Here is a 22,160-nt window from a genome sequence, read left to right as displayed (position 1 = left end):
AAAGAGGAGAATTTGAGCTTTAAAAAAGATTATATCCTCATGATGGGAAATACTATGTCAATAGAACATAGAACAAATGGTACATAATCTTAAAAGGAAGGTCTTAATATTAAGGGGGGCAAGAAAAATCTTCTTGTATAAGATGAGATTTTGGCTGAAATTGAAGGAAACCAGGAGGCAGAGCATTTCAGACATAGGAGACAGACATTTTAAATTTTAAATGAATGTGGTTAGCTAATGGAGTGCTGTGTGTGAAGAAGGTACAGGCATGTTGAAAAGGTAAGAAGGGTCCAGGTTATGAAGAGCTTTAAAAACCAGAGAAATTTTTTTTATTTGATCCTTTAAGTTACAAGGGGAATGAAGTGTTCAGAACTTCCCTTTAGAAAGATCATAGTTAAGTAGAAGATAGAGCATTACGGGGAGAGATTTGTAGTTTATAGACTACCAATCAGTCACTGTAGCAATAACCAGACATGAAGTGATGAAAGTTTCTACCAAGGTGGTGGCAGTATCAGAGGAGAAAAAGAAAAAGGGGCATAGAAGAGATGTTTCAAAGGTGGAATCTATAAGCTTTGACAACATATTGGGTTTGGGGAGGGGACGTGATGAGAGAAATGGAGAGAGGGAGGAGACCCAAGACAAAGTGTTGGACAATATCTATGGTTAGCATGTGACACATGGATAAAGACCCATCAAATGAGATGGAGGAGTCATCAGATACATTGAAGAACAGCTAGGACAGATCAGTTTCCTGAAAACCTATGGAAGAAAAAGAATATCAAGGAGAAATGAGTGTTCTACAGTGTCCAAGCTTCCAAAGAGATCATGAAGGACAAAGATTGAGAAAAGAACATTAGATTTGTTCATTCACCTCCTGATCTATCACAATTAAGAGATCATCACTGGGAAAGTAAAAACAAACAAACAAATACACAAACAAAAGTAAATTGACATGATGCATTTAGCTATGGACTATGGACAATGATTTTGAATTCCAAGTTTGGATTAAAAATGATTCTAAAGTTGGGTCCCAAATAAGAAAGATGTATTTCAATTGATATGACATCTATTGTTAAGTCACTGAAATACTGAAACGCTATTTTGATGTAATTTCACTGAACTATATGCTCTTTCCAATAATGCATTTTTTAAATGCAACCTGTAATGGATAAAGTATAATTCAATTATGGAATATTTGTGAGAAGAATAAATGGAGCTTCTTCTTAGTTTGTCATATTACATGTAGCTTGTTTGTACATAATTATTTGCATGTTGTTTCCCAACTAGATTATGATCTCCTTGAGAGTAACTAATGTTGTTTGCCTTTTTTAAAAATATATGCAAACTTAGTCCAGTTCCTGTCACATAGTAGGACCTTAATCAATGTTTATTGACTGACTATTCCTACTCATAGGCCTTGTGACGTTGGCAATGAATGTACATATATAAACATGGAATCTCTTGTCATGTTTTGAAGTCTATACAGCTAATCCCATTATTATCAGAAACCTAAATGAGAACCCAGGTCATTAGATCCCTATAAAGTGAATACTGAGTTTTAAACCAGACTTATAAGAATCAGGTCACACAGGGTTAGTCACATAGGGTCTCACAGATTCTGAAATTCATTTTCTGTGCTAGAAAGCTCAATAAACTCTATTAAGAGACTGCTTTCCTCCAAAGATGAAAACAAGTTTCTTTTCCATTGACATTTCTCCAGTTGCATGCAGGATTTTATTTCAATAGCTCAAGAGCAGATAAGAAGCAAAACAAGTTAATTGATTCTGTATATGTGAAGACATTTGCTTTAGTAATCTTTGAAAGTTGTAAACATGATGATTAATGTTTTTTTTAACTAATTTGGGTTATTCTATTTTTTAAAAATTAATATGTGCTGACAGTCATGTTCAATGACTATGTTTGTGCTTTGTGAAAAGCCAGAGATTAATAATAGCCTACTTGGAAGAGCAGATTTATTCTCTAGTCTCAGTGGCAGAATAAAAATGTCAAAAGCTGGAAGCTAACTCACCACTAACAACTATTTCCCAAATAATGTGTGCATTGTAGGAATTCTAGGAGTGAAGCCTGCATATTTGTATGACTCAGAAATGTCTAGTGTGTAACAGTGTTCATGTGAGGCTGGTTCAAAGCACCAACAAATTACACAGTGTTGACCATGTAAGGGGAAAAAGCAGGTAGTGAAAATAGGAACACCCCTTTAACAATAGATGTCTTGCTGTAATTTATAGGGAAGGAAAATAATTTCAAATAGGCCTTATCTGATCTCCAACCTGTCAAAAATATTTCCATTTTACCAGTCATCACTATAAGCTATACTTAGTGCTGACAATAAGATGTGAAACATAATCTTTTCAGAAAGATCCTGTATAGTAAAGAAGATAGCTTGGAACATAAACATGGCAGAAAAATAAGGTTTACAGAATACTTATGAAGAAGATTTAGAATATTTTGAGACAAAAGTATTTGAGGAGTATAAATCTTTTTAAAGTGCATGTTTTAGCTATTACATTTAATGTTAGTGAAAATTCCACTGAAGACATTTTGTTTGTTTTCTTTATTGATCAATATCTCCACACTGAGCTACTTCTACTTTAGACATAATCACCATTGCCTCTACAAGAACCTTAGACTAAGCCTCTGCACTTGTACTGGGAATTGATCAGTAAGTTTTTGTCTTATTTTGCACATAACAAGGACTGAATGCCACCAACTGGCCATCTTCACAACCTGCTGCCTCCTCTATTGCCATTATCTCTATCTCTTCGCTGAAGGAAATATTGACTTTGACCTTGGAAGTACCATGGGGTCCAGGACCTCAAACTCCTTCTCTGTCTCCTCTACATTATGCCCCTTCTCTCCAGTTCTCTCTGTGTGTTGATGTCCTCCCATTGAAATGTAAGTTCCCTGAGTGCAAGGTCTGGCTTGTTTATTTATATTTGTGATTCTGTGCTTGGCTGTCTTTCTCTGTCTCTCTCATCTCTCTCTCTGTTTCTTTTTTTATCTCTATATTTTTGTCTCTGTTTTTGTCTGACTCTGTTTTCTTTCTCTTTTGAGAGTACTGTATTTTGATTAGTAAGGATTATAAAAGAGATCAAAGATGGACCAAGGAAGAAATAGATCATATTTCTATATCTCCTGAAATTGCCTACAATGAGTTAATGTGGGATTAAAACTGAGATATTGTTGGTACAAAGTCCCAAACTCCATCCATTATATCACTGTTTCAGTTGTCTTAGGGAGTAGAAGTGTAAGGCTGGTTATATAGTGTCAGTTCTAAAATATCAGAAATATTGATTACAACCAGGATGTACACTGTCATAAGAGGATTCATGAATTTTACGAAGCAGCTGAAGAGATCCAGAGGCCCAGGTTGAATGAAAAACAGGATCTAATTCAAGTCGCACACCTTGACTACTACAATAGCCTGCTTATGGGTCTGTCTGCCTCAGGTCTCTCCCCACTCCAACCAATTCTCCATTTAGCCACTTAAGTAATTTTCCTAAAATGTAAATCTGATCATGTCACACATACCCCTCCATAAACTCCAGTCACTTCCCATGACCGCTGGGAGGAAATACAAAATACTCTTCTGCATTTAAAGTCCTTTATAACTTAGCTCCCCTTTCCAGTTTTCTTATACTATATTGCCTAACACATACTCTTCGATCCAGTGACACTGATCCCCTGGCTCTTCCATGAACAACAAAGCCTTTTCTCTACTCCAGGAGTTTTCTCTGGTTTTCCCCCAAGACTTGTATGTTCTCCTTCCTCCATGACTGCCAACGTCCCTGGCTTCCTATTAGTACCAAAGAAAATTCTGCCTTCTTTTTGTAATCCCTCATAATTTCAGGTGTTTTGTTTTGTTCTGAACCTCATTTAATTATTTCCTATATATTCTGTCATATAGTCACATAATAAATGATGCTATGTGATTGTAAGGAGAAGAGACAGACAAGATGTGAGAGTGACAAAGACAATGTGTGATGTAGAGTGCTGGACTGATGATAGATTTATCCTTTCCAAGATTAATATTTGCATTTATCAAAAGTGCCACCCCAAGGCAAAATAACTACCATAAGAGATAATGTCAACAAATTAGAACTCTTTGAGCATGAAGAGTTTGTTGCTAACTTGGAGGGAAAGTTGATCCAACACACATTTGGCAACAGTGAAGCAGAAAAGGAGTGGGCAGCTTTCAGAGATTTGGTGTACAGCACTGCATCTGCCCATCTGGGTCAGAACACCAAGATTGGTTTGATGAAAATGATAGGGAAATTCAGAAGCTGCTAAATGAAAATAAGAACTCCACAGGATTTACCAGTAGAATAGTTCATCCACCTCTGAGAAGGCAGCATTTAATTCCATCAAAAGCAAAGTACAAGCAAAGATTAGAGAGATGCAGTATTCCTGGCTCAGTAAGAAGGCAGATGAAATTCAGTTTTATGCTGATAGTAATAATGCAAAGCACTTTTATGACTCCCTGAAAGCTACTTATGGATGAAAAATCTATTCAGTGTTGATGGAGCCACATTGATTTAGGGTTAGGACATGATCCTAGAGAGGTGGGGTGAACACTTCCATAGTGTTCTCAACAGACCATCATCACTCAATGCTGAGGTCATTGACCATTTACCTCACGTTGAAGTCAATTCCTCCTTAGTTTAACTTCCAACTGAAGAAGAGGTTTTGAGTGCCATTAGGGTCCTTTCATGTGGCAAAGCACATGCTGATTCTATTCCAGCTGAGATTTGCAAGGTAGGGGGACCATTGCTCATACAAAAGCCGACTGAAATTTTCCAAGTTATATGGCAAGAGGAGGTTATCTCCCAGGAGTTCAAGGATGCCTCCATTGTCCATCTCTATAAAAGTAGAAGGAATAGATTGTCCTGTGACAATCACAGGGGGGGTCTCTCTCTTAGACACTGCCAGCAAAATTCTTGCTAGAGTCCTCCTTAATAGGCTGATCCTTCACCTGGAAGATGGTCATATACCTGAGAGTCAGTGTGGCTTCAGAAAGGGCTGAGGAACAGTCAATATGGTGTTTGCTGCCCTACAATTGCAGAAGAAGTGCCAGGAGAAAAACAGAGGTCTTTACACAATGTTTGTAGATCTGACCAAGGCCTTTGACACTGTTAGTCATGAGGGCATATTGAAAATTATGTCAAAATTTGGTTGCCCAGAGAAGTTCATCAATATTGTATATCAATTTCATGATGGCATGTTTGTCCAGGTTCTGGATAATGCTATAGTGCCTTCCCAGTCACCAGTGGAGTGAAACAGGGTTATGTGCTTGCCCCCATGCTTTTTAGCATGATGTTTTCAGCCATGTTGTCAAATGCTTTCAATGAGGATGAACACAGCATCAAGGTCAACTACTGTACTGAGGGCACTGAAAAGGCTACAAGCTAAGACCAAAGTGGATGATGTGTTAGTGCATGATTTTCTGTTTGCAGATGATTGTACGATCAGTGCAGCCTCTGAAGCTGAGATGCAACAAAGTATGGATCAATTCTCTCCTGCCTGTGCTAATTTTGGCCTAATAATTAACACCAAAAAGACACAAGTGCTCTATCAGCCACTACCACACCATCCATACATGGAACCATTGGTTACAGCAAATAAAGAAGTTTTGAATGCTGTGGATAAGTTCACTTACCTTAGTAGTGTACTTTCCAGGGATGTACACATTGACAATGAGATTGATGCACGCATTGCCAGAGCTAGCTTAGTGTTTGGGAAACTCCAAAGAAAAGTCTGAGAGAGAAGAGGTATTAGACTGATTACCAAACTGAAGGTCTACAGAGTCATTGTGCTGACCTCATTGTTATATGCTTGTGAAACATGAACAGTCTACCAGTGCCATGCCAGGAAACTGAATTCCTTCCATTTGAACTGTCTGAAGAAGATTCTAAGGATCACCTGGCAGGATAAGGTATCAGACACTGAAGTCCTTTTCTGAGCTGAACTGCCAACCATTCAAATTATGCTTCAGAGAGCACAAGTCTGATGGGCTGGTCACGTTGCTCAAATGCAAAATATGCACTTGCTAAAAAGACTATCTTATGGAGAGCTCGCATGGGGAAGGTGATCACATGGTGGTCAGAGGAAGTGATAAAACGACACTTGCAAGGTCTCTCAAGAACTTTGCATTTGAGTATGCAACATGGGAGACACTGGCACAGGACAGCGCACCATAATGCGCCCACATCAGAAAGGATGCTGTGCTCTTTGAGCAAAGCCAAATTGAAACACCACAAAGTAACATAGGATGCACAAATTTGGGGTATCCACCCCAATATTCACAAGGAATATCTGTGCCCAACCTGTACAGCATTCCAAGCTCATATTGGTCTAATTGGTCACAGTCAGACACATTGAAATTTAACTTTATCATTTTGGTCCTCTTCGAACACAAAGGACAACAGCCATATATTCTGTATATAGCTTGCTTTGCATATATTTGTTTGCATATTGTCTGCCCCATTAGATTCTCAGCTCCTTGAAGGCTTGGACTCTCTTTTCACTCTTTTTCTACCCTCAATTCTTTGCACAACGCTTGGCATATAGTAGGCATTGTATAAATGTTAATTGAATTGAAGACAAAGTAGATGTTTAACTGATATTTTATGTAACTTTACATGCCATCTTCCATTTCCAAGATTTTCAGAAGTTGTTCCACATGCCTTAAATGTATCACCTCCTCATATAGAGAACTAAGTCTCTTTCAAGGCTAAAGTAATGGCCCAGCTATCATGAGAAGACTACCCTGAATCCCCTTACTTTGCATTTGTGATAGAATAGAAGTTTTTGAAGGGTAAGGGAGAAAACTATATCATCTTTGTCTTTGCATCTCTAGTCAATATCTTGGACAAAGTATGGACTTTAATAAATGTTTGAGAAATTAAATTGAATTGAGTGCTTGTATCAAAAAAGAAATGGTAGAGTGAAACTCATGCTTACTAATTCTCAATGGAAAATAATAAAGATGAGAATCAAGAACATTTCTTCTAGCTCAACATTTTCATTATATAAAATGCAGTGTATGGATAACCAACTAAAATCCAGTTAAAAACTACAGGTTATAAGTATATTTTCAAAGTTGCCACTGAGATTTAAAGGAGAGAGATTTTATGACTAAACAATGGTGATGGAAGTGTATATTTTATGAAAAGAAACAGAAAGCATATAGGAAATGAAGAGGAGCACTTTAAAAAGTGTTTAAAAAGGCATTAAATACCTATAGGGAGTTCCATAAAATTGAGGATAGAAGAATTATAGACTTAGAATTATGAGAAAAAAATGAGCAAATCCAAAATGATGATGGGAATACACTGTGGACTGTGAACCAATTTGGAAAGAATGGATAATAATTTTAATTTCCCAATTTGGATTGCAAAACTAGCATAGAAGCAAACCTCAGTAATGATGATGGACTTCAATTAATATGGCATCTGTTATTGTCATTCATGTACTAAAATGTGTGTGCTATGTGTTGTCACTGATTTGCCTATTACTTCCAAAAAATGCAGATCCTTGACAACCCATTAGTTTTGCAATCCTTATCCATGTCTTCCCACAAATTAAAAATTAGGCTTCATCTGACATGGTAGAGACCTTCTCACTTTCTCCTGACAATGAGTTGTCAGTGGAGCACTAAGTATGTTAATCTGTCAGTCTTTTTCTTAACACAAGAATGTCATATCTTTCTTTTCTACCATGCATTTCATTGATGAGACATCTTTTGCTACTGTTCTTTGAAGTTCTTTTCTGCTTATGTGTTACATCTTCATGCATCCATCATAAACTTCACCACTGTTCTCTGGATTATATCACTGTTTAAACTCCTTAGAAGCTGATATGTATCATATCTCAAAGTCACAAAATGACCCTTGCAGAATGTGTTGTGGTGTATGTACAAACACAATGCTTTACAAATATCTCACCTGGTTATCAAAATAATCCTGAGAGTTAGATGCTGTTATTAACTACATTTTACAGTAAAGGAAACTGAGACAAACAGAGGCTATGTAATTTGTTTAAGGTCATACAATTATTCATCATCTGAGGTTGGATAGGAATTCAGTTCTTCTTTATTCCAGACCCAATATTCTGCCAAAATCTACTGTGCCACCTACCTGTCCTTATAGCTATATTTATATACATTCCCACTCCTTCTTCCTTTAAACTTTCTCTTCCTCTCTCTCTCTTTCATGTTATGGTATCTATGATATTATATGATATATATCATATATATCATACATATCGTACCATAACAGAGAAATGAATATAATATATCTCTCGGGAGAGAGAGGCAGAAAGAAACAGAGAGAAATAGCTAAAGTTTTGTTTCTGGAAGATCACTGTGGTTATTTAAAAAAATTGTTATTTTCCAAAGGCAATCCATCTTCTTTTTTTCTCCAGCTTAAAGCTGGTTCCAATTGGTTTGTATTCTTTATACCAGAAATTCATGGACAAGATCTTTGGATATGCAACCAATTGTATGTCCTAATCTGGGCAATAGGCATTCTTCATCCAACTGTATTTTTCCTGTGTGGAGTGTAATGTCAAACTATATTAAATCATTATGAATCTCTTCCATTAAGCTTGGATATATTCCAAAGTTTAAAGCAACCAGAGCAACATTATTCACAAACAGAATTTTCTGGGGGTTTCATGACATGTAGGAAATCCCTCTTTAACTTAGACTCTCTAAGATGCCTGATCCAATCTGGAGATTGAGGGAGTCCTTGCTGACAGCTATGTAATTATGTTGATATTGAGGTGTAGGTTTACAAGGTATGAGTAGGAACTAAAAATATAAAATATATGATTAAAAAAACTCTGACCTTATTAATAACCCCAAAAAGGCAAACAAAAATTCCAACAAATACCAGCTTATGAGCTTACATTATCATCATACAATGGCATGTATATTATATGGGGGACAAAGTAAAATAGTTAAATTTCTTGACTTATTCAATTAACCTTAAAACTTTTTATATATTTAAAAATATTTTATTATGTAATATATCCTCTTTTAGAAAAATTCACTTCTTTTTTATGATTTTTCCATTGAGATCACATATATTCTTTAAAACCTCAGCATGAAATCCCATCATTTAATATTAAACATTAAAGAATAGTCTTGATTAGAACTCATGGGTTTTCATTAGGTTTAAGCTATATGATTTCCCAGATCACTGGAGTATATTTATCCTAATCACTAGTATAAAGTCCTTCATCTTTTGTAACAGACAGAGTCCTTTGGAGTATTAGCCTGTATTTGAAAATTTCTGTAATAATTCTGGTAATTCATCATCCCTTTAATCGATATGACTTCTAGATCCAACTAAGTAAACTATCTTTAAAATGTGTGTGCCTGTGTGTGTTTGCATACAATTTACAGGATGAAAAAGATATTCAGATCCTAGAGGTCCATCTGAACTTTTGCAAACACTTTGGTACAGATTTGAATGAAAGAAGTGACTTTTATCAGAAAACATGACCTCTCTTAAATCTTCAATATTCCAAGTATTATAAAAAATTGATTCAACCATTTTTCTCTTCATGGAAATATTAAAAGTTGTTTTTGTTTTGTGGCACAGTAGATAGAGTGCCAGGGCTGGAGTCAGGAACACATGAGCTCAAAGCTGATGTAAACACTTTTCTATCTGTGTGATCCTCCTCAAGTCACTTAACCCTGTTTGCCTCAGTTTCCTCATCTGTAAAATAAACACATGCTAAATAAAAGTTTTCAACCCTGGTACAGAGGAAATCCAGCTGAAGTCCTATTATTAACTCCAGTATAAGTTGATAAAACTGACTGTTTCTAAATTTACTTAAGTTTTCTTCCTTCAGAAGATGGAGAAAGTAATGAGTAGAATGGCTTATCTGGGTTTCATTCTGAACAGCAAAGAACTTTAGAATGGTACATTTTCTGAAGAAAGAAGAAATTTCCTGGAAGCCTATAAAATATTGGGCTGCAAAGATTTACTCATTCTGAAAGGTATGAAAACATGGCATTGTTTTGAGATGACATAGAGATTTGAAAGAACCCCAAGAACAAGGAGAGAAAATAACAAATCCAGAAAAAAGGTAGGGATAATGTTAATAAGATTTATGTTAATGAAATATCTTCCTCACCTCTTCCTCTTCCTCCATAGGCCTCAGATTCGGGGAGGCTTGTTTTGCAGGAAGATGCATGCCTTTTGTTAATTGCTAATGAGATACCGGGTCAAGAGGGTCTTGCCTTACAGCTCTGAAAAGTATGTATACACTCTGAGGTAAAATTTTGCTTTGGGGGCTCACCATTTGGAAGAAAGTTCATGTGCCAGTTAAGACTATGGGTAGCTGTTAAGAGATATCTGGTCTTTGAAAACCCATATATATATGTATGTATCTATGTATGTGTGTGTGTGTGTGTATATATATATATATATATATGTATATATATATGTATGTATCTATGTATGTGTGTGTGTGTATATATATATATGTATATATATATGTATGTATCTATGTATGTATCTATGTATGTGTGTGTGTGTATATATATATGTATATATATGTATGTATCTATGTATGTGTGTATGTGTATATATACATATATATACTATATATGTATATATATACATATATACGTTATATATATATATATATTACTTATGGTCAGATAGAAGCTCTTTCTCTTGGTCTTTATTTCTCTGCTTCTGTCTTCTCTGTGGGTGAATGTAATTAAAGTAGATTGTTGACCCCTCAAAAGTTGGTTTCCTTTTAGAAAAGCAGATCTAGGAACCTGTATATCAGGCCCTCCTGTGGATGCCAGGGTCTTTGCTGTTACAACAGGGAAAGTAGAAAGCACTCCTTCAGCAACATGGCAGTAGATTGCAGGAAGAGGAGAGAAAATAAAAGGTGATGATCTCACAAGTTTGTCTCCTTAGGTAAGAGGTACAGTAAAAGTTATAAAATTGCTTTGCAATCATAGTCATTCACTGGGATAGCTGGGGAGGCAGTAAAAGGTGCTGCATTGTGGAGAATGTGGAAGGACTGATGTGCCTTACCACCATCCACCTGCCCAGATTCATCTAGGCATAATTATGCCCTTTTATACGCATGTTGATTCATTCCTGCTTTAAACTGTGTTGGGCTAATCTAAGTTTACTTTCTATGAATACCAGTAGTCAACCCAAATAGGGCAATGCTCTTCTGTCTCTTTTTTCACTTCTAAGTTATAGGGGACATGGGCAGCTTTGGTAGTCTTAGCAACACAAAAGGGCACTTGGACTAGGAAGTTATTTTCTTCTTGGCTCTTGCTTAGGAACTCCAATCCAATGCCTGTTGTAACAGGGAGCACATGTTATGGATACACCACATACTTGGTGTTTTTCCTAATAATAAGGTTTTTAAAAAATAAGTAAAAAAATAATATTTCAGAATCAGTTACCCTGAGGAAAATAACAAGTATAATTTTCATTCTGTTATAGGTGCTCGGTTGAACCCCAGACTCCCAAATGCTATGTTGATCAAGTGGAGTGAGGAGAAACAATGATAATAGCTACCATTTATATAACCCCTTAAGGTTTGCAAAATATCATCTTATTTGATCTTCACATAACCCTTTGATGGTTTGTAACTATTTTCCCCATTTTACAGATGAGGAAACTGAGAGATTAAGCAATTTGCCCATTGTCACATCAACAGCAAGTGTCTAAGGTAGTGTCTCAACTTAGTTCTTCCTGACTTGAAGTTCTACTCTTTATTCATTGTGCTACCTGACTGTCTCTGTGGAATGTGGGGGAAAAGATCACATTACCTTAGAGTTCCTATCCTTTACTTTAAAACTGGTAGATCTTAAAATATTGGATTTTTAAAAATAGCTATCTTCCTATGGCCAGAAAATTCCATAGGAAATATGATTCATGAGGTATTGGAACATTCCCCTACTCCCCAATGAACTGATGATTATATAATGTTAGCAAATCATAATGAGTAAGAAAATTAGAGTAGCATTTAAGGAGAACTCTAACTCTTTGGTTTATTTGTATACAAAGTATAAGCAAGGTCACATAAGCAAGAAGCAATCTCATGGATTTGTAAGAATAAGCTCAGCAAGTTTACAGCCCAGATGGAACTGAGACTGATGCTAAAAGCTTCAGACAGCATAAGATTTCTTTAACCTGTGCTTGAAACACAGTACAAAAGGAAAAAAATAAATCAACTTATTTTTCTGAATATTTTTTAATATCACTTCTCTTTTCCCCAAAAAATGTCAAATAGCTCCATAACCTTTTGGAGTCACTTCCAATGATGCAGCTCAAAAATAATGCCTTGTTATTCATTGAGATTTTTGTCAATGTCCATGTTCTCCATCACTTCACCATAAACAGCCCACCCAACCTACTGGAAAGAAAATACTTTCTTATTTTCTTTTATCGTTTCTAGGTTATCAGCGAAACAATAAGTTTATCTACCTTTCTTTGCCACCTACCACCAGTATGTGACCAACTTTTTTTTTAATCACACATTTTCATTCTTAATAATCTTTTCCTTCTGCTATTCACTGCTCATGAAGGCAATAATTAGTAACTGGGGACTTGTAAACAACAGAAGAATCTTTTCCTAAGGAAAAGAAATTAATTCCCTTCTTTTTCACTACTTGATAAAAAAACCCAGTAAGGTCAATGTGGCCCAGGAGTCTTGGCTTTCTTACTAAAATCTGGCAACTCTGTAACTGGAGACCATCTTCTTTTTCCTTTTCCATCTTATAGCACACATATACTCCCAAAAGAAATAGTAAGTAGATATCAAGGCAGCTTAGGTAACAATAGCTCTAATAAACCTTGTGGATGCTCTCCATGCCTCTCCTCTTTGATGTAACAACTGACTCTTATGTCCATTAGCCAATAAGAAAACAGCAGAGCAGGTTGAATCTTAAAAATCCTAGAGACTCTAAGATTTTTTTTTTATTTCAAACAAAGGTTTATTATCATGATTTAAAACATGTTTTGAAGAATGACAGTGAGAGAGAAAGTAATTTCTTTTTTTTATTATTATTTTTTAATGTTTAACAATCATTGCCATACAATTGAGATTTTATCCCCCCCACACCTACCCCCCCCCTACGCCCCTCCCTCCCCACGACTGCATATAATTCTGTACAGGTTCTACATATACTTTCCTACTGAGTATATTTTCACTATAGTCATGCCATGTAGTCAGACTAAAATAAATGAAAGAAATCATATAACAAATCAAAACATGATACACAAACACATACACATACACAAACATGATCTGCTACATTTTGTGAATGACTTCCATATTTCTTTCTCTGAGTGTGGAAGGCATTTTTCCTTGAGAACCACCTTTGGGAATTTTTTTTTTCATAAGAAGTTTTTGCGTTATTACAAAATTCCAAGTCTACCAGAAAAAACTCTCACACACTAAGGTCGTTGCTGTGCACAAAGTTCTCCTGGTTCTGCTCCTTTCACTCAGCATCAGGTCATATAAGTCCTTCCAGGCCTCTCTGAAGTCTTCTTGTTCATCATTTCTTATGGCACAATAGTACTCCATTACATTCATATACCATAATTTATTCAGGCATTCCCCAATTGATGGACATCCCCTTGACTACCAGTTTTTGGCAACTACATAGAGTGCTGCTATAAATATTTTTGTACATGTGGGACCCTTTCCCATTTTTATGATCTCTTGGGGATATAGTCCTAGTAGCGATATTGCTGGGTCAAAGGGTATGCACATTTGTGTAGCCCTTTGGGCATAGTTCCAAATTGCTCTCCAGAATGGTTGGATGCGCTCGCAGCTCCACCAACAATGAATTAATGTTCCAACTCTCCCACATCCTCTCCAGCATTTATCATTTTCTTGTTCTGTCATGTTTGCCAATCTTATAGGTGTGATGTGGTACCTCAGAGTTGTTTTGATTTGCATCTCTCTAATCAATAGCGATTTAGAGCATTTTTTCATATGATTATAGATATCTTTAATATCTTCCTCTGAAAATTGCGTGTTCATATCCTTTGACCATTTATCAATTGGGGAATGACTTGCATGATTATACATTTGAGTCAGTTCTCTATATATTCTAGAAATGAGGCCTTTATCCCCGAGCTTAGCTGTAAAAATTCTTTCCCAATTTACTACATCCCTCCGGATTTTGGTTGCATTGGGTTTGGTTGTGCAAAAACTTCTCAGTTTAATGTAATCAAAGTTATCCATTTTGCATTTCATAATGCTTTCTATCTCTCCTTTAGTAAAGAATTCTTCCCTTCTCTATAGATCTGATAAATACACTATTCCTTGCTTCTCCAGTTTATTCATGGTATCAATCTTTATACCTAAATCATGTACCCATTTGGACTTTATTCTTGTGTACTGTGTCAGGTATGGGTCTCTGCCTAATTTCCGCCACACTGTTATCCAGTTTTCCCAGCAATTTTTGTCAAACAATGAGTTCTTATCCCAGAAGCTGGGGTCCTTGGGTTTATCAAACAGAAGGTTGCTATATTCCTTGCCTACTGCATCTTGAGTGCCAAGTCTATTCCACTTGTCTACCTCTCTGTTTCTTAGCCAATACCAAGTGGTTTTGATAATTTCTGCTTTATAGTACAGTTTGAGGTCTGGTAGCGCTAGGCCACCTTCCCAAGCATTTCTTTTCATTAGTCTCTTTGATATTCTGGACCTTTTGTTTTTCCAAATGAATTTTGATATTATTTTATCCAGCTCTAGAAAGTAATTGTCTGATAGTTTAATTGGTATGGCACTAAATAAGTATATTAATTTGGGTAGAATTGTCATTTTTATTATATTAGCACAGCCTACCCATGAGCAACTAATGTTTTTCCACTTACTTAAATCTGACTTTATTTGTGCAAAAAGTGTCTTGTAATTGTGTTCATATAATCCCTGGGTTTGTTTTGGCAGGTAGACTCCTAAGTATTTTATACTGTCTACCCTAGCTTTAAATGGGATTTCTCTTTCTATCTCTTGCTGTTGGACTTTGTTGCTAATATATAGGAACGCAGAAGATTTGTGTGGGTTTATTTTGTACCCTGCAACTTTGCCAAAGTTGTTTATTAATTCAAGTAATTTTTTACTTGAATCTCTGGGATTCTCTAGGTAAATCATCATATCATCTGCAAAGAGTGATAACTTAGTTTCTTCTTTGGCTATTCTTATTCCTTGAATATCTGTATCTTGTCTAATTGCTACAGCTAACATTTCTAGTACCATATTGAATAATAGTGGTGATAATGGACAACCTTGTTTCACCCCTGATCTTATTGGGAATGCATCTAGCTTATCCCCATTGCATATAATGCTTGCTGAAGGTTTTAGATAGATACTGCTTATTATTTTATGGAAAGTTCCCTTTATTCCTACGTTCTCCAGTGTTTTTAGTAGGAATGGATGTTGTATTTTGTCAAAAGCTTTTTCTGCATCTATTGAGATAATCATGTGGTTTTTATTAGCTTTGTTGTTCATGTGATCGATAATGCAAATAGTTTTCCTAATATTGAACCAGCCCTGTAATCCTGGTATGAATCCTACCTAATCATAATGTATTAATCTCGTGATAAGCTGCTGTATTCGTTTTGCTAAAATCTTATTTACAATTTTTGCATCTATATTCATTAGGGAAATTGGTCTATAATTTTCTTTCTCTGTTTTGTCTCTTCCTGGTTTGGGTATCAAAACCATATTTGTATCATAGAAAGAATTTGGGAAGACTCCTTCTCCCCCAATTTTCAAAAATAGTCTATATAGTATTGGAATTAACTGTTCTTTAACTGTTTGATAGAATTCACTTATGAATCCATCTGGCCCTGGAGATTTTTTCCTAGGGAGTTCATTGTTGGCTTGTTCAATTTTTTTTTCTGAGATGGGGTTGTTTAAGTATTCAACTTCCTCTTCTGTTAATCTGGGCAATTTGTATTTTTTAAAATATTCATCCATCTTGTTTAGATTATCGAATTTGTGGGCATAAAGCTGGGCAAAGTAGTTTCTAATTATTGTTTTAATTTCCTCCTCATTGGAGGTGAGTTCACCCCTTTCATTTTTAATATTAGAAATTTGATTTTCTTCTTTCTTTTTTTAAATCAGATTGACCAAAGGTTTATCAATTTTATTAGTTTTTTTCATAAAACCAACTATTGGTTTTATTCATTAATTCAATAGTTTTCTTAATTTCAATTTTATTAATCTTTCCTTTGGTTTTCAGTATTTCTAATTTGGTATTTACTTGGGTATTTTCAATTTGTTCTTTTTCTAGCTTTTTCAACTGCAAGCCTAAGTCATTGATCTCCTCTTTCTCTATTTTATTTATGTAAGCATTCAAAGATATAAAACTTCCCCTAATAACTGCTTTTGCAGTATCCCATAAGTTTTGGTATGTTGTCTCACTATTGTCATTCTCTTGAATGAAATTGTTGATTGTTTCTATGATTTCTTCTTTAACCCAACCCTTCTTTAGAATTAGATTATTTAGTTTCCAATTGATTTTTGGTTTCTCTTTCCATGGCTTTTTATTACATGTAATTTTTAATGCCTTATGATCTGAAAAGGATGCATTGATTATCTCTACCTTTCTGCACTGGATTGTGAGATTTTTATGTCCTAGTACATGGTCAATTTTTGTAAATGTTCCATGTACCGCTGAGAAAAAGGTATATTCCTTTCTATTCCCATTTAATTTTCTCCAAAGATCTATCATATCTACCTTATCCAGAGTTTTATTTACCTCCTTAACCTCTTTCTTGTTTATTTTGAGGTTAGATTTATCGAGTTCAGAGAGGGGGAGGTTGAGGTCCCCCACTAGCACAGTTTTGCTATCAATTTCTTCCTTCAACTCCCCTAACCTCTCCTCTAGGAATCTGGATGCTATACCACTTGGAGCATACATGTTTAGTAATGATATTGTTTCATTGTCTATGGTGCCTTTTAGCAGGATATAGTTTCCATCCTTATCCCTTTTGATTAGATCTATTTCTGCTTTAGCTTTGTTTGAGATTAGGATTGCTACTCTTGCCTTTCTTACATGAGCTGAAGCACAATATATTCTGCTCCATCCTTTGACCTTTATCCTATGTTTATCCCCCCGTTTCAAATGTGTTTCTTGTAAGCAGCATATTGTTGGATTATGGCTTTTAATCCATTCTGCTATCCGTCGCTGTTTTATGGGAGAGTTCATTCCATTCACATTCACAGTTATGATTACAATCTGTGTATTTCCCTCCAACCTCTTTCCCACCATTTGTGCTTTTAGCTCTCCCGTTTCCCTTCCCCTCCTCAATAGTATTCACTTTTCTCCCCGTCCTCCTGCAGCCTTCCCCTCCTTCTTTTAGCCCCCCTCCCTTCTCCTCCCCTTTACTCTTATTGCTTCTTTCCTCCCTTTTAGCCACCCTCCCCTTTCTTCCCCCTTCCCCTCCTACTACCTATAGAGCTAGTTAGGATTATCTACTTAAGATTATTGTTCCCTCCTTTAAAAAAATCAGATGAGAGTACCTCTCAAACAATGCTCATCTCCCTCCCCTCCTTCCCTCTACTATAGTTTTGTATTTCTTCCTGTGATATAATTTGCCATTTTCTGCTTCCCCCTTTTCACACCTCCTATTACAATCCCTTCTCATACTTAAATCATATTTTTGACATGACATCATTTACTTTATACCCGTTCCCTCTACATATATCCCTTTTATCATAATAGCTGCACAGTTCTCAAGATTAACAGGTATCATCTTCCCTTATAGGGAGGTAAACAGTTTGCCCTAATTGAGTAGCAAGTTTTTGTTTTTGTTTTTTCCCCTCTGTTTACCTTTTTATGATTCTCTGGAGACCTGCATTTGAAGATCAAATTGTCTATTGAGTTCTGGTGTTTTGGTCAGGAAGCTCTGGAAATCCCTTATTTCGTTGAATGACTTTCTCCTTGCCTGAAATGTTATGCTGAGCTTTGCTGGGTACTTGATGCTTGGTTGAAGTCCCAACTCCTTTGCCTTACAGAATATTGGGTTCCAATACTTTTGATCTTTTAATGTAGAAGCTGCAAGGTCCTGTGTGATCCTGACTGTATGTCCTTGATATTTGAATTGTTTCTTTCTGGCTATTTGTAGTATTTTCTCCTTCACTTGATAGCTCTGGAATTTGGCAACGATATTTCTTGGGGTTTTGAGTTTGGGATCCCTTTCGGGAGGGGAACAGTGGATTCTTTCGATGACTATTTTGCCCTCTGGGTCTAGTACTTCTGGGCAGTTTTCCTTGATGATTTCCTGGAAGATATTGTCCAGACTGTTTTCTTCATCATGGGTTTCTGGCAGGCCAATAATTCTTAAATTTTCTCTCCTGGATCTATTTTCCAGGTCAGTTGTTTTTCCAATTAAATATTTTACATTTTCTTCTATCTTTTCATTCTTTAGATTTTGTTTGACTGATTCTTGTTGCCTCATTGAGTCATTAGTTTCTACTTGCCCAATTCTAATCTTCATCGTATTGTTTTCTTCAGTTAATTTTTCCATCTCCTTTTCCATCTGACCAATTTTTCCCTTTAAGGAGCTATTTTCTCCATTTAATTTTTGTACTTCTTTTTCCATTCGACCAATTTTCCCAGTTAGGTTTTGTGTTTCCTTTTCCATCTGATCAATTTTCCCAATTAGGTTTTGGGTTTCCTTTTCCGTTTGATTAACTCTTCCTTTTAGGGAATTATTCCCTCCAGTTAATTTTTGAACTTCCTTTTCCATTTGTTCAATTTTCCTTTTCAGAGTGATGTTCTCATCAGTGAATTCTTTTTTTATAATTTTAAAATCATTGGCCAGTTTTTCTTTTATTTCCTTCTTCAGCTGTTCCAGGTAATCTAGTTGAGCTTGCGAGAAATTCATAGTCCCTTCTGAGGTTTCAGATGGAAGTACAGTCTCAGCTCTGACCTCTTTGGTGTTTGTGTTTTATTCCTTATCCCCATAGAAAGATTCTATGGTTTTTTCACTTTTCGTCTGCTTTTTCCGATTCATGATGTTGGCTGAGTGTTGTAGCTTCTGGTTCTTTCAGTCAGAAGGTACTGATCTTTAAGTTGAGCTGATGTGTGTCTAGGCTAAAAGCAGGCTTTTTTTTTTTGTTTCCCAAATCAACCCTGGGGTTAGCTTGTTAGGTGTGTGGGAGGGGTGGTCTGGTCTCAGGAGATCTCCTCAGCTGACCTGAGGCAAAGGCAAGGTCAGGAGATGGTGATCCCAGCTTCCCTATTGTCTTCCCTTTTCCCCTGAAGGGCTGGGGCACGCCTAGATGCTAATGCGTGTTCCCGCCCCTCCTGGGGCTCGTCTCCCAGCGCTGAGGCTTGCCTGGGTCTCAGTGCGAATTTTCTCTGCCCTGGGTCCTCTGTCCTTCCAGATCACCTCCGCCACAGTAGGAAGAATCCCCCTTTGCTATTTTTCTAGCCTCTGGTGTTATGAGACTATTTGCCCCCTTCTGCTGTTCCTGCTGCTCCAGGATTTATCTGGGGAAATATTTTATGATTCTTTCACGGTCATGGTGGGCGGTGAGAGCATTTACTGATCACTCTGCCATCCTGGCTCCTGGAAGTTCAAGTAGGTGACTTACCGAAGTTTAGTCTTCAGGCTGAAGGTTTCAAGGGCTGCTGCGCTGATATCTGGCACTCAGCGGCTCTCACCGGCTCAGTTTGGCTTGTCTCCTGCTCTGCTGGTTTCGCCCACCACTCTCGGGCTTCTCAGGTCCCTTCTGCCCTGCTGCGCTGACCACGCTGTGCTGTGCGGTGGGGGCTTACCCCCGCGGAACAGATCCTTCCCGTGGACCTTCCAGTCTAACCTGGGCTCCGAATCTGTCAAAGTCTGTCACCCACTGGATTCCACACCTCCAAAGTTTGGTCAGATTCTCCTTTCAGAGATATCCAGAGGAGTTTGTCCAGGAGCTTAGGTGAGTCATTGCTTTTACTCCTCCATCTTGGCTCTGCCCCGAGAAAGTAATTTCTTAACATGGAAGATCATCTGTTGCAACACTACAAAAAATTTTTGGAACCAAACAGACAGCTTTAGTGACAGTCTTCACTTGATTGAGAACAATTCATACATTGGTTGTATGAAACTGTGCCTATTGGTTTGTCTTGATATGAGTCCCTATGGCAGTTAGGTATAAAAAGTATCTATCATTATGGTTGGACTGTAGACTGCAGTGCTGGAGATCCAAACTGGTAACATTTATTCTCAAATAAAGAGTCTTAAAAAAACAACACCACTGTCCTTTTAAACATACTACAAGGAAATTCATTAATATTTTGGTTTTAAAATTCTTATGTGATATTTAGAATGGCCATCCCCTGACTCCCTCCCTTTACATCCTCATCAAATCAAACACCTCTTCCAGAGGTTGCTTCTTGGGTTTGACTATGAAAACTTTTTTCACTTCATGTTTATATTGGCTTGAGAATGACAACAGCATCATGTAATACATAATCATTATACGTAACACCTTCACATCCGTACAGCAGCCTGGTAAAAGCTTCAATAACCAAACCAGCTTTTCTGAAAACTTCAGGCAGATTTCTCACTTGCTCTTCCCTGTTCTTTCCTTTGACTTCCAAAATTTCAGAGGGCTTCTCCCATTTGCCTCCTACATTTTCCACATATGGATGAAAAGGCAGAACCAATGCAAGGATGACCCTGACCCTAGCTGGCTCCAGTACACTTCTAATATCTTCTAAGAAAATCAGTGGCTGATCACAACAATCTCAAGCGGCTGATATCATCATACTGGAATCCTACGTTCTGCCATTCATTTATGCCAAGCACTCTGTATTTCTTTTTTTCTGAACTTGCTATAGCATGACTTCAGATCACTCAGTGGCATAATTTCTTCAAAATGAGGGCTCCTGATTTTAGTGACTTTTCCATCTTGAGCACCTAAATAAAAGTCTCTGCATCTTCCAGGCTAGATTTATCTTTCTATCGCTTTGAAAGCGATCTGGTGAAAACACAAACCTTGAGCCTCTTCCTAGCAACTCGCTGATTGATGTTCTAGATGTAAATGGGCTAAAGCAGATGACATAACAGAATGATAACGTTGAATAAACAGTCAGCCTGTTTGCTAATATCTGTGTTCCTTGATCGAGGTAACTCTGGACAAAGACAGGATGAAGTGATTCACAGAACTGCCCTCTGTTGCACAGATACCACCCATCATTAGCAGGGGTTCATGACCGGAACACGGGTACTTGTCCAGTACTTGTTTGACCTCTGAGAACACCTGGTCCTCTTCCTGGCTTTCAGTGTAACGTCGTTTAGGGCCCACGCATTTCCTCCCCGAGTGTGTTTCCAGGTGAGCACTGTGGCTCCCCAGTTGTGGCTGCTGGATTCGTTCTGAGATTGTAAAATCAACTTCATAGAAGGGAAACCTCAAGTGTGACACTTCTCTCTCTGCTTACTTGTGGGAGCTGGTGAAATGTGGTCCAGGATTTCCTTACACCTTAGCTTTGGAGGAAAGGAATTGCCAATTGTCTTTACTTTATTGTCCTTGTAGGGAAAAAAATACAAATCTTGCTCAAAACACAAGGATTTAGCTCCAAGGGCTTTGGGTAAATGTAATCCCCATATGTGATATTGCGTACAATAGGAGACTGTGTGAATGTGCAGGCCATTCGGGTAATTTCTTGAACAGTAACCAGCTTTAGATAATTCAAGACACAATTCAAAAAGCTAAGTTTATGCTTCACAGAATCCTCGAGTTGCAAGCTACCTCCGAGGCGGAATAGTTCAACCACTTAATATTACAGATTGAGAAGCTAAGATTCAGAAGGGTTGTTACTTACCTTAAATCACACAGGCATTGAATGTCAGAGGTGGGATTTGAACCCAGTTTGACAGAGTATGAACCAGGGCTCTTTGTTCTATATTATACAGTTTTTTCTTTGTTATATCTCCATGAGCTGTCATTCCAATTGTGTATTTTCAACTTGAAAACCTCCAATGTGGAAGGATTACCTGCTTGGCAATACAAGCCATTGCACTTTTAAACAGTCCCCATTATTAAGATGGGTATCTATATCCTGAAATGAAATCTGCCACTGGTTTAGAAGGTATATTCAATTTAATAAACCTATAGTAGTCATCTTCTATGTTCAAAGC

At 37.0% G+C, this 22,160-nt stretch overlaps 1 pseudogene; it reads right to left on the bottom strand.

The window, feature by feature from the left end:
• Positions 1–20,449: 20,449 nt before the first annotated feature.
• On the bottom strand, positions 20,450–21,229 carry LOC140518787 (protein-L-histidine N-pros-methyltransferase pseudogene; annotated as a pseudogene).
• Between the last annotated feature and the right edge of the window lie 931 nt (positions 21,230–22,160).

Source organism: Notamacropus eugenii, chromosome 1 (assembly GCF_028372415.1).
Source record: "Notamacropus eugenii isolate mMacEug1 chromosome 1, mMacEug1.pri_v2, whole genome shotgun sequence".
NCBI classification, from domain to species: Eukaryota; Metazoa; Chordata; class Mammalia; order Diprotodontia; family Macropodidae; genus Notamacropus; species Notamacropus eugenii.
The sequence above is the reverse complement of the archived record's forward strand: the minus strand, read 5'-3'. Positions and strand labels throughout refer to the sequence as shown.